Here is a 13,554-nt window from a genome sequence, read left to right on the forward strand (position 1 = left end):
AATCTTGGGTTTATGTGTGTGTGGTGTGTATTTGTTTTCCACTATCCAGTTGGTGAGAAGTACGGTTGTAGATTTGGTTTGGGCTATTTTGAGTATTTGTAGTGAACCTGTTATTGAGTGCATTGAGGTATGGTTGAGTGTTTCTGCAGCTGTGTCTGCAATGCAGTGTGTGCATGTCATTGTTATATTGTCTGCATAAGATGATATTTGTATTTCTGTGGTTATGGGTAACCGTGTGTGGTGGTCCTGCAAGGTTGACAGTAGACAGTTTCTCCTTACTGTCTATTTTCAAAACCCGTTGACTCCCTCACCTCCAGTGAGGGGGGTTCAGCCTGTGGGGCTGACTCTGTCTCTGGATTAGGTTTAAGATCTCTATCATCTTCCACTGTGGATCTTCCACCTTTTCATGTATGGAGAGCTTACAGGTGGTGACTGCTGTCCTAGTGCTATTAGCTGGTGACATGAAAACAATCCCACATTAATACAACAGACTTAACAGTCAAATATTTCTTCACGGAGATCTCAGGGAGGGCCCAAGGACCACTGCCAGCTACCGTGGGCTACAGATTTCCGGTAAGTGAAACAAGGTAATAATTGTTATTATTATCATGTAGAAAATTAATCTATAGATGGGAGGGGAACTGTGGGAGTTTTTAGGAAGATGGGAACAGTGCAACTGCTCACTCCATGTAGGAAAGAGACTAGAAATGTGTCTTAAACTTACGACTCCCTCAACCTTACTAACAAGGTCATCCAAACTACAACTGCAATAGTGCAATTTGAGGCACTATAAGCTACATTAATATCTTAACAGGTGATTTAAAGATCAAAAATAAAAAATGAGGAAAATCAAACTGTTCCAAGATTTTACATGAATGGAGTAAAAGCTCAAGAAGACCATCATGGGAAGTATGGTGGCTGATATTGGATCAGTTCAGTTAGGAATATTAATGGTGAAGCTGAATTCTCTTAAGGCTGTATAGTATCATGGAAATGGACTAGATTTCAAGACCAAAGGGGGCATTGTTGGGAACAAATGCATCTAAAACTGATGACGTGGTATGGGTGCATATGAGAATGGAGGTAGACACATTAGTCACAACTTGTAGAAGAAAAAGGTCAAAACAGGAAGAATGAGTTATCTGAAAAAGAAAAACTGCAAGATAATACTGGAGGAAGTGGATATGTTGGTACATGATGGGTAACTAGAGGAAGAAGGAATTAGGAAACAAGAGGAAGATTTCTTAAATTTGACCTTGTGAGAGGGAAGGGAAGTTTATTTTTGTGTTCTTGTTTGTCCTTTATAGAAGGCATGATGAAGCTGGTCCTACCCTCTCTTTTGGTTTTGAGGTTTGGATACGGCCACCACTGATGGGCAATCTTCATGGGAACATGGAATAAAAGTGTGAGTAATATAATATATGCAGAAGCACTGACGGCCTAAGTTGTATGTGGTAAACCCAACGATACTTTTGTGACACCCATGTGGCCTAGTCACACAACAATCTTGTGTGAGTTGAAATTAGAATAACATTGGGATGTTTGAAAAGATTCAAAGAACTTTTATCTGATGGGTCCCATAACTGAAGAAACAGATTGTTTAACATTGATAGCAAGAAAGAAAAGGAGATTGCCACAGTAGTGTAAGGAATTCGTGGATACAAAACTAGGTCAATCAGACTAAAATACAAAAGGACGAAATCATGCTTACAAAATGATAATGAATATTAGGCTCATCCAGAAACTTGAGAAAGTGGACAGATGTGTGTCCAGATTACTGCTAAGGCCTTCTGTGGTTCCATTTGTTAGAAATATTCCTGATTTTAAGGAACTGACCCAGGGCAGTGGACAGGGTGCAGGGATGACCTGTCATCTAGGAGGTGCTAAGATTGGAGGGGTGTGGAGTGTTTTCAGGGATGGAATGGGTGGGAATGATTTTATGCCTTTTCCTTTTTGGCTACCTCCCTAGTAAGGGGGAAAAAGCCTTGGTATATGTATGTATGTATGTTGATCAAATGAAACAAAGAATTTTCACGAGAATTAGTTGTGTTGGTTGTGAGGTCTCCAACCTGATTTGATCTCACATCTCTACCAGCAATGTCTTGAGGGTAGTTTTGGAGGAATCAGACCCTGAGAAACTAACCAAAAAGCTTGCCTGCAATACTGAGGAAGATGACCTCTGCCCATGAATAATCACACTGTTACACAATGTATGATCATCTAACTAAAAAGAATCGGTGGATGAGATGTTAATAGAAGACAAAATTAACTTAATAACCCGATGGGTTCTTGTTAGTGTTATTCTACTCATTTATATTTACCAGCGCTGTGGAGTCGGAGTCAGAAGCAATTAAGGGGCCTCTTGAGTCAGAGTTGGTAAAACTATACTGACTCCAACTCCAGTTGAATTTACAATTTATATGACCCTAGTTCAGTCTGTGAAGTTATACAGTGCACAGTCCTTATAAAACATCATTGTTTTATATTATGAATTGTAATAAATCATACCCCCTTATCTTCATGGCCATTCCTCTCAACCCCTAAACCTCTTTGTGTAATGCTGCTTTCAAATATATGCATAGACTGATCATTTTGATAAACATGTCTATTGTGTACTTTTTTTAATAAAGTAAACATTCATGTTTCGCATTCTGTTTTAGCTTGGGTACATGGAAGCTGTAATATTCCTCTCAAGTTCTATATGCATATTTTCTATCACTCCACCAGTATAGCTGTTCCTCCCACATATACCAAAGGCTTTTCCCCCCATACAAGGGAGGTAGCAAAAACACATAGGCATAAAATCCACCTCCATCCCCACATACTCCACTCATCCACCCCCGACCTTCCTCTTATCTTGGCTCCTCCTGGATGATGGGTCACCCCTGCATCTTGCCCACTGCCCTGGGTCAGAAGCAGTGTCTCAAGGCACAGCACATCCACAGCAAGGCTGCTTCATTAAATTGGTGCCCCCTTCTCTCCATCCTCTCATGCAGAAATGGAGAAGACAGGGAGAAATCCCATCGGGCTGTGTCAATATATTTTTCACACATATTCCCTCACCCCCCATCCCCCACCCACATTCTTTCATGCATCATAGCATCATCTATACACAACCATTCTCCTTTCACTCCTATCTTCTGTCTTCTCCCATCCTTCCTCAACAGACATTCCCCTCTTTCCCAATGCCCCTTTTACCCCATCCATCCATCTCATCTTTGGTCGCCCTCTCATGTTCACTCCTACCTCTGCCTTTCACACCTCTTTTACTAATCTTTCTTCACTCATTCTTTCCCTGTGATCAAACCATCCCAGTACTCTTTTATCAACCCCATCTCCCAACTCCCTTTCCACTCCCATTCTCCTCCTCACCTTGTTTCTCAATCTATTCAGCCTATTAACCCCCATCATACTTCTCAGGCTCCTCGTCTCAAAGACATTCAAATTCCTCCTTATATTCCATGTTTCTGTCCCATACAGTGCTGTTGGCACAATAATTCCTTCATACAATCTCCTCTCAGCATCCATTCCTAAATGTCTTTCTCATTACACTTTTTAATCCCCCATGGCATTGCTTCTCTAAATCTACATTTTGCCTCCACCTCCACTCCTCCCTTTCCCACCACATTTGCATCCAAGTATCTAAAACTGTCCACTTCCTCCAGTCTCTTTCCCTGAACACTCACTTCCTGTCTGCTGCCACTTTCTCCCATTGTACATCTCTGTCATAGTCTTACCCCATTTCACATCTGCTCTCCTCTTTGCCTCCTTTATGTGCTTTACTTCTCTTTTCTTTGTACCTCTCATATGATTCTCTCATCCTATTTTGTAACCAAACTGTGAAAGCTTGCTGCTTCTCTTCTACAACCTTCTTTGTTTCCTCGTCCCACCACTCACTACCCTTCCTTCTATTTCCTCCCATCCTCCTTGTTATACACGCCATCTTTGCACACCTTGTGACTCCTTCCTTGAATCATCCCCATTGTTCTTCCACTCCTAGTTCTACTCTATCCTTCACACCCTCCCACTCCTCTCCTTTCAACTTCTTTTTGTACTAGTCCTTTTCTTTCTCATAAGTAATAATATAGAAAAAAATATATATACTGTGTATGGTACACATTCCAGTATCATTGTATCAAACATGTTCAACTGATAATATTGACCTTGTACTGTACATGTATCAATAAGATTTGCTTCTGAAGCAGAGTAAATGCAGTGTGTAGTTGTTGTGTAGACTTGTGCTAGAACATAGAAAGTTAATGTGCTCAGCTTATGAGGTGAAATAGGGGAAATATATCACAATCATTGTGATATTCTGTGTACTTTTATAAAAAATATGTGGGTTTGCTCATTGTTTAAGAACTTCATGTTTATTATATTCAGGTGTGACTGAGAACACAAATGCACTGTAAAATCAGATGCTGAACTTAAATGACTAAGGAAAAATTCCCATGTCAATTTTTTTTTTTTTTTCTTTAGCTAAAATTATAAGTTACGACTTTATGCTTACATAGGTAAACTAACCTAAGTCTATTGACCCTAGGCATACTAACAACCCTATCTAGGTCTACTAACTTGACCTAACCATTTTGACTAACCTAACTTCACACAATAATTGAATCCATTTCTTCATGTGTACGTTTTAGGAAAAATGAGCTAAAGTAAATTTCAGGGGAAAATATATTTTCTTTGCATACGGCTGATAGTCCTGTATGCATTGTATGTTTTAATTTCAAGTATTGCAGATATTTACTTGATTATCCTATCTTTGTTCCTTCTCATGGAGTACAGTATTTCATTCTGATAAGTTATATTTAAGACCAATCTCAAAGGTTTACAAATTCAAAAAGTTACATAAGTTTGGACCAATAATGCTTTTCCATAAAATAAGAATGGCATCAAAGTGTTTGAATACTTTACACTTATAACAGATGGAAAATATCAGTGTCAGTGTACCATAAATGACAATGGTGAAAAATTATTTTATTAAAAAATAGATAGTTTCACTGGTTTCACAGAGTTCTACAAAAGTGTCAAATTTAAAGACATTTGCAATGCTATCATCGAAAGGAGTTAGAATTGAATAGGAAAGATAAAGAAGACAAACATAAGCACACCATCTACTTTAGCTAAGAAAGATGAGAAATCTTCAGGAAGACAATCTTAGTTATCAATTTTCTTTACCTCTGATAAAGCTAAATTACATCACAAGTTTAAGAGTTACATCATTGAAATGGTAAAAATAGTGTAGCTATATAATTTTTTTCATAATCAGCCTTTCTAGGTTTAAATGGAGAAATGACTAGAAAAATTTTGAGTTTTACTAGAGAGAGAAAGCATAAGGAGACTTGTAATTGAAGAGGCTAAATATAAGAAAGAACTTAAATTCTAAAGGGATGCTTTGTCTTTATTAAAATGGATGCATGCACATGCCACAGTCAACTATTTTGCCATTAACATCAGGTTTGTTGATGAGAATAAGGTGGTAACACGGACATTGGGAGTGAAGGACACTCAGGCACATCACACTAATGAATATCTTCAGAAGTTGGTAGAAGAAGTATTAGAATGTTTTGAAATTAAAAAAGAGACAGTTCTATGTATTGTTACTGATAATGCTTCAAATATGTTGTGCACAATTGAGAAAATGAAGAAAGTACAAAAATGTGGGATGATAAAGAGAACAATAACAAAACTAACAGAAGTGCCAGAGGAGAACCGTAATGTTTTAGATACTATCGTTGAAGAAGTATCTAAATTACAAATCATATGCAGTGTGCTGTACATTCACTGCACCTAGCAATAAGAGATGGAGTGAAGGATAGACATGGAGCTACTCTCATTGGAAAGCTGAGGCAATTAGCAGTTGCAGCCAGAACACCAAAAACAGATGCTATTTTTAAGAGATATGCGGGAAAAGGGGCTATTTTAGATCAAGCAACACGCTGGGGTAGCACCTATTTGATTATCAAACGTTTACTTGAACTAAAAACTTTCTTGGAGGATCTAGATAACTAGAATATTTCACTAACTGAAAACCAGTGAGCAGAAGGAAAGGAACTAGAAAGTCTGCTGTATCAACCTTATGTTGTCACCAAGAATTTGCAATCTGAGGATTTAACCCCTGGTAGAGTCTTGGAGTGGAAAAGCTTATATTTAGCTTGGACAAGGAGGATTAATTACTGATTGTATTATTTTTCAATAATAATGATAATAAAAAGTTTCTTGTTGGACAATAAAATTTTGTTAGCTGCTATTTACATTGATCCAATGAACCAAATTTTACTAAACCATGAGCAAATAAGGAAAAGAGGCACTGTGTGAAATAGCATATCACGTGAATGGACCACAGAGACTACCTGAAGCTGAAACTAAAGAAGATACTCTCAGTATCAGTAACTTTGAAGGAACTGCTTCAGAATCAAATGAAAAATTAGACTTTGAAGCTGTTTTGGACAAAATAGAACATTAAAAAATGAAGTGACAGCAATTGAATGTACCAACCACAATAACACCAGTAGATCTTCCAAAAAGAAAATTTCAGCAAGATGTTCTTGATGCCTTAAAAGAAGTAGAACGGTATGACTGGTCATAAAAAATTACTGTAGAAGAAACCATCTCTCTTTATCCAGAGATTATTCAGAATATATCCAGAACTGTAACAGCAATACCACCCACCCAAGTCACTGTTGAAAGACTGTTTTCTGCTTTAAAGATAAATAAATCAGAGTTTAGGGCTTCTGTGAAGGAGGATGTAGCAGAAGCCATTCTATTTTAAAGAACAATGTATTAGTTTAAGAAAAACCTTAACTCCAATTGAACTTTATTATTTTTAGGGCATTCCTGATTTCTTTATTAAAGCATAAAAATAACTTTGTGCCTTTACTTTTTTTAGGAATGTCCCCTGTGGGGCTACAGGGAGAAGGATGCCTGGTCCCAATCCCCATCACATTTTTCTTGCCTTGTACAATCCAAGTGGGAATTCTTGGTGGCAGCATTCTTTTCCCCCCCACCACAGGGTAGGCGAAACAAGGAAATGAAATTCTGAGAAATGGTACAGGACAGCAACAAGGGGTTAGGGGACAGCATAATGGAGGGACAGTAGCAGTATAATAAAAGTTTCATCATTTCTCTGTGAGTAGAGTCCTCCTCTATCACAGACAAAATGATGTGTGGCTCTGGTCCATAGGGGCACCCCATATAGACCCTAAAGTATCAACTGTATGCTACTTTGCCATAACAATGTGCAGCCAATACCCCAGATGGGGAGAGTTTTTATGCCTTTTTCTTTTTTGGCTACCTCCCTTGTTAGGGGGAAAAAGCTTTTGGTATATGTATGCATATGTAAAAATAATTTTAGTCATAAATTTTGAAAGCTTTGATTATGGTTGTAATTTGTAAACCTGTAAGGTAAAAAGTATTATTAAATATTTTTTATGTACATACATATACCAAAGGCTATTTCCCCCTTACACGGGGGGTAGACAAAAAAAAAAAGGCATAGAAACCACTCCCACCCATTCCATCCCCTACATATTCCACTCCCCTCCACCCTCCTCCCGGTGTTGCAAGACACAGCACATCCACAGCCAGGCCGCTTCATCAATTCGGCGACCCCCCCTCTCCGTTCCCTCATGCAGAAAAGAATACGGGGAGAAATCCCTTCGGGCTGCATCAAATTATTTCTCATACTTCCTCACCCCCCATCCCCCACCCACTCCCTCATCATCCATACACAACTCTTCTCCATTCACCCCTATCTTCTGTCTTCTCCCGTCCTTCCGCAACAGACATTCATCTCTTTTGTAATGCCCCTTTCACCTCATGCATCCATCTCATCGTAGGACGCCCCTCATATTCCCTCCTTCCATCTCTACCTTCCACACCTCTTATACTAATCTTTCTTCACTCATTCTTTCCATGTGTCCAAACCACCCTAATACTCTTTCATTAGCCCTATCTCCCAACTCCCTTTCCACCTCTGTTCTCCTCCTCACCTCCTCATTTCTCACTCTAGCCTAGTAACCCCTATCATACTTCTCAGACATTTCATCTCAAACACATTCAAACTACTTCTCTCTTCCTCTCTTATGTTCCATGTTTCTGCCCCGTACAGTTCAGGTAATAAGAAATATATCCTACCCAAGAATTGACATCTTGATGTGGTGGATATATGGGGTACCATCATAATGACAGTGTGGACCATTGGGCACCCTATAGATATACAGGGCTCCACTGAATATAATGTGACACCAGAGAAATATCTCACCAGAAACCACTTGGTAGGGAGGTGAGATCACTGCCAAAATTCCTTCATAGAAACCATGAACTGCACAATCAATAGAAAACCAGGTATTCCTGTTGAATCTGTCTCCTAAGGGTCCAAGCCTTGTGTGCTTACGGGCAGTGTGCCACCGAATGTGAGTAAGCACTGTCCAAGCAGATCCAAGTCTTGGACATTAAATAGTATGAAGAAAATGAAGATCTATACTTACATTATAAGAACCCACTCAGAAGACCAGTCTGGAGAGTGTGGTATGTGGTATAGTGCTTTGACCTAGAATACTAGCATAGAGCAGGATACCATTGTGTTGTGGCGTGCCCAGACCAACAGTGACATTTCCTGTACAAGGACCCCCTTGTTATGGCTGACAAGGCCCCTTTTCATATGTGTACTAGGTGTTGCAATGTCTCTTCACCCTGCATAGTGAAGGACACTGCCCCCATGCCAGTTGATACCCATCTGTCTTACCATGTGCACCTAGCACTCCCATGTATGCATAACCCACTGATAAATAAATGCATGAAGCATCCAACCTGTTTCACTGCTGCCCCCCTGCAGCATTGCTTGTAAACAGAGTTTAATGGAAGAACTAGACATCATGGGACTGAACGAAGCCCGAAGTGCGGAAGAAAAGCTTATACAGTTACAAGATAGTCACCACCTGTTCTACAATAGAGGTAAGGAAAAAGAAAGAACTAGTGGAGTAGGATTCTTGATAAATTGAGAGGTTGCTAGTAACGTAGCCAGATTCAGTAGTTTATCAGACAGGGTACCTTAGATTGTAATTAGGCTATGGAAAAGGTACACTCTAAAAATAGTTCAAGTTTATGCCTATAATTTCACAGAGTTTAGAAGATGAAATTGAGTCCTTCTATGATGATTTAAGTCAGGTATTGGATCAAGAAAAAAGTATACATTGGTTATATGTGACTTTAATGCTCATCTGGGGAAGAAGATGGGAGATGAGTAGTGCACTGGGAAGTTTTGAGTAGGTGAAAGAGGCAAGGTGTTAGTTTTGTAGAGAACTACAACATGAGAATAATGAACATTTCCTTCCTAAAGTGTGTAGGTCTTAAATGGAACTAGAGAAGTCCAAATGGAACAACAAAGAATGAAGTAGACTTCATATTGACCATAGAAAATAAGCCTTACAAAGGTTAAGGATAATAATAAGAAACTTCAGTTAGAAATTAAAAATATATTTGAAGCTTTCAAAATTAATGAGGGCACAGTCAAAGATATGTATTTGAATTTAGTGAACATCATTCGGGAATTGGCAGAGAAAGTAGGAAGTACAAAAAGTATTAGAGAAAACAAATATTCCAAAGCTACAAATTACCTAATTAAAAGAAGGACCATGCAGATTAAAAGCAGGAGAGTTGAAATAGAAAGAGAACTAAACATTATCAACAAAAGGCAGAGATCAGGGAAAAGAAAGAGAAACATTATATGAAATAGGGGAAACTATTCAGAAAGGTAAAAGTATTAAAGGAACCGAGCACAGACATGCTTTAGGAAGACAGCAAATATATTTGAAAGACAGAAGTGGAGAGATCATTAAATGCTTAGACAGAACGGTAAAAGTAGAAGAATTTTACCAAAAGCTTTACTCATCAGACTGTAGTTGAGTCAGTAAATTCATCTGTACATGTTAGTAGTGTACCAGAGATTACAAAGGGAGATGATATATCGATAGATCTTTTGAAAAACGCAGGGAAAGAAGATTAAGTTAGCTCAGTTGTACATCCAGTGCTTACATCGAGAAAGTGTTCCTGAATCGTGGTGCAATGCCATAGTGATTTTGCATCATAAGGTGACCAGAATGACCTTAGTAACTACCAACTGATTAACTTGCTATCAAATGTATATAAAGTATTCTCCAAGATATACTAAACTTGCTATGCAAGCAGGGTACAAAGGAACAGAGTGTAAGGGTTCTAGGAAAGATTTATGTGAAAGGTATCACTATAATTTGACAACATAAAGATACAGAAAATATCAAGATTGAGAAAGGAGTATGGCAAGGTGATACAATTTCACACAAATTATTTACAGCTTGCTTGGAAGAGATTTTTAGAAAGTTGAAATGAGAAAGGTTTGAATATTAATTCGAATATTATAACCACCTAAGATTTGCAGATGATATTATTCTTATTTCAGAAAGAGCAGGAGACTTGCAAGATATGCTGAGAGACGTGAACAAGGAAAATCTCAAAGTAGGTCTAAAATGAATAAGAGTAAAACCAAATTAATGAACAACACAAAAGTTCAAAGTAAAGAGATTATAATCGATGGTGAGAGTCTTGAAGAAGTTGAAGAGTATAATTATTTAGGTTAGATGGTGAGAGTGATGAAAGATCATGATAATGAAATAAAAAGATGTATTACAATTAGTTGAAAAGTGTCTGGTAAGTATAATAAAATCCTGAGAGGCTCTCTACCTTTATGTTTGAAATGTAAATTTTACAACCACTGCATTCTGCCAGTAATAATCTATGTTGTGTGAGGCTTGGAAACTGATGAAGGTGCTGGAAACAAAGCTAAGGACTGAACCAAGGGGAATGGAGAGATCAGTGATGGGAATAATGCTGAGAGACTGAGAATTGGGTGAGAGAGCAGACTAAAGTGAAAGATTGTGGAGGCCATAGAGAGGAAGTGGATTTGGGCAGGTAAGTTAGTGCAAACAACTGAAGAGCGATGGAGCAAGTATATTACTGAATGGACACCATGAGATGGGAAGCGTGGAAGAGGGAGACCAGACAGGTAGAGAGACAAGATAGAGAAGTTTGCAGGAGTGACATAATAAGTTCAGTGGTGGACTCAGGATGGCTGTTTTTATATATATATATATATATATATATATATATATATATATATATATATATATATATATATATATAAAATATATATCTTGGGAGATATACAGTACCATATTTGGACAACAGGTAATACATTTTTTCATGACAAAAACACATGTTATTTTCATATTTTGTCTTGTGAATCAAACGTCCTAAGTTGCAGGCTAAGGGACGAAATGTCCGTTGCCCAAACGTCCTAAATTCCTTAGAAAAAGATCAATCAAGTCAGCCATTCTGAGTCCCCTGCCGAACAAAGGCATCCTTCATAGCATTCCATGATTCACACGACAGTGCCAGCCTCTGTCACATTACTCCTGCAAACTTTTCAATGTCATCTCTCCACTTGTCTGGTCTCCCTTTTCCGCGCATCCCATTTTGCGGCGTCCACTCAGTAACACACTCCATTGCTCATCAGTCGCTTGTGCTAACTTACCTGCCCAATTCCACTTCCTCTCTTTTACCGCCTCCACAATATCTTTCACTCTAGTCTGCTCTCTCACCCAACTTGCTCTCAGTGTTATTCCTATCACTGATCTCTCCACAATGAAAATTTGAGGACCACAATGGAAATGAGCGTACATGCTTTTTGTGTTATCCTCGGCATTTTGCAATTATTATTTCGAACTATGTGTTCTTGTCATTATCTGCACTTCATGTATATTGATTCTTTGCCAAATAAAGTCTATCTACCTATCTATTCTCCTTTGTGCAGTCCTTAGCTTTGGCAGAATGCATTGATTGTAAACATTACATTTCAAACATAAAGGTAGATAGCCTCTCAGAATTTTATTATATTTACCAAACACTTTCCAACCAATTGTAATACGTCTTTTATTTCATTATCATGATCTTTCGTCACTTTCACCATCTGGCTTAGATTATTATACTCTTCAACTTCTTCAAGACTTTCACCATCGATCATAATCTCTTTACTTTGAACTTTAGTGTTGAACATTACTTTGGTTTTACTCTTATTAATTTTTAAACCTACTTTGAGACTTTCCTTGTTCAGATCACTCAGCATATCTTCCAAGTCTTCTGCTCTTTCCGAAATAAGAATAATGTCATCCGCAAGTCTTAGATTGTTCAAATATTCGTCATTATTCTTCAAAGCTTTCTCTTCCCAACTCAACCTTCTGAAAATCACTTCTAAACAAGCTGTGAATAATTTGGGTGAAGTATCGCTTTGCCGTACTCCTTTCTCGATCTTAATCTTTTCTGTATCTTCATGTAGTTGAATTATAGCGGTACCTTTCGCATAAATCTTTTATTAACATAATTTTGGCTGCAAAGTGGGGGACCAGGATTAAAGCTGGGCCCCTCATGTGTATTATGTAATCTGTGTCCGGTTTCTCACTGTATGGGCGAAACGTTCACGCCATATGCCTTTTGCCATCCCTACGGTTTGGAGATAACCAAAATATCATACTTCAGGTTGCTACTTCTGCATTTCAAAAAATATAAAAGGTATGACATCAACATCCAAGCATATTGTAAAATAACCTAATTTATCATCCGCTATGAGACCAGTACCTCACAGTCAAGACTTTCCTGTACATAACCTTCCAAAACAAATGGGATTAAGTGATGGTGAGTCAAGTAAGGAGATTATGGAAAAAGAAACAGAAGACATGCATTTTCGGCCATTCTGTTTTCAAATGAACCACATTTATTGAGTCAGAGCTGAATGATCTTGTGCAGGATTTAAACTTGTAAAAATAAATAAATAAACCAATAAAAAAAATCTGAACTTCTTGCTTCCAGGTTAAAGGGGCGAAATCTTCGAAAAGAATCCAAAGTTAGTTTTTATCGTAAGCGACATTGTGATTTTGAACATTTTTTTTTCACTTGAGGATGGTGTGTTTTACAATGATGTTATTGAGGAACTTAACCATAAACATGACAGGAATGAGTGGCGCTTATTTATTGATTCTTCAAAAGTGAGCCTGAAAGCTGTTTTGCTCCACAATGGAAATAAGTTTCTTTCTGTTCCTCTTGCCCATGCAGCTAACATGAAGGAAACATATGAGAGTAAGAAGCTTCTGTTGCCAAAAATTAAGTATGAAGAACATAAATGGAATATCTGTTGTGACCCAAAGGTTGTAGCACTTTTACTTGGAATGCAGCTGGGTTACGCATAAGCTAGGGTTGATGAAAATTTTTGTTTAAGGTATGAGTAGAACTAGCAAGAGATTCACATATTTAGAAAATATGTTTCCTAGAGTAAGTGACGCAGAAATCAAAGTTGTTTTTGTCGGACCACAGATTAGGGAGTTGACTGAAAGACCAGAATTTTGATGAAGAGGTAAATGGTCTTAAAAAAGCTGCATGGCTGTCATTTAAGAAAGTTTGCGGATATATATATATATATATATATATATATATATATACATACATACATATACCAAAGGC

Source organism: Oratosquilla oratoria, chromosome 10 (genome assembly GCF_046742065.1).
Source record: "Oratosquilla oratoria isolate Oo_2021 chromosome 10, ASM4674206v1, whole genome shotgun sequence".
Classification (NCBI taxonomy): domain Eukaryota; kingdom Metazoa; phylum Arthropoda; class Malacostraca; order Stomatopoda; family Squillidae; genus Oratosquilla; species Oratosquilla oratoria.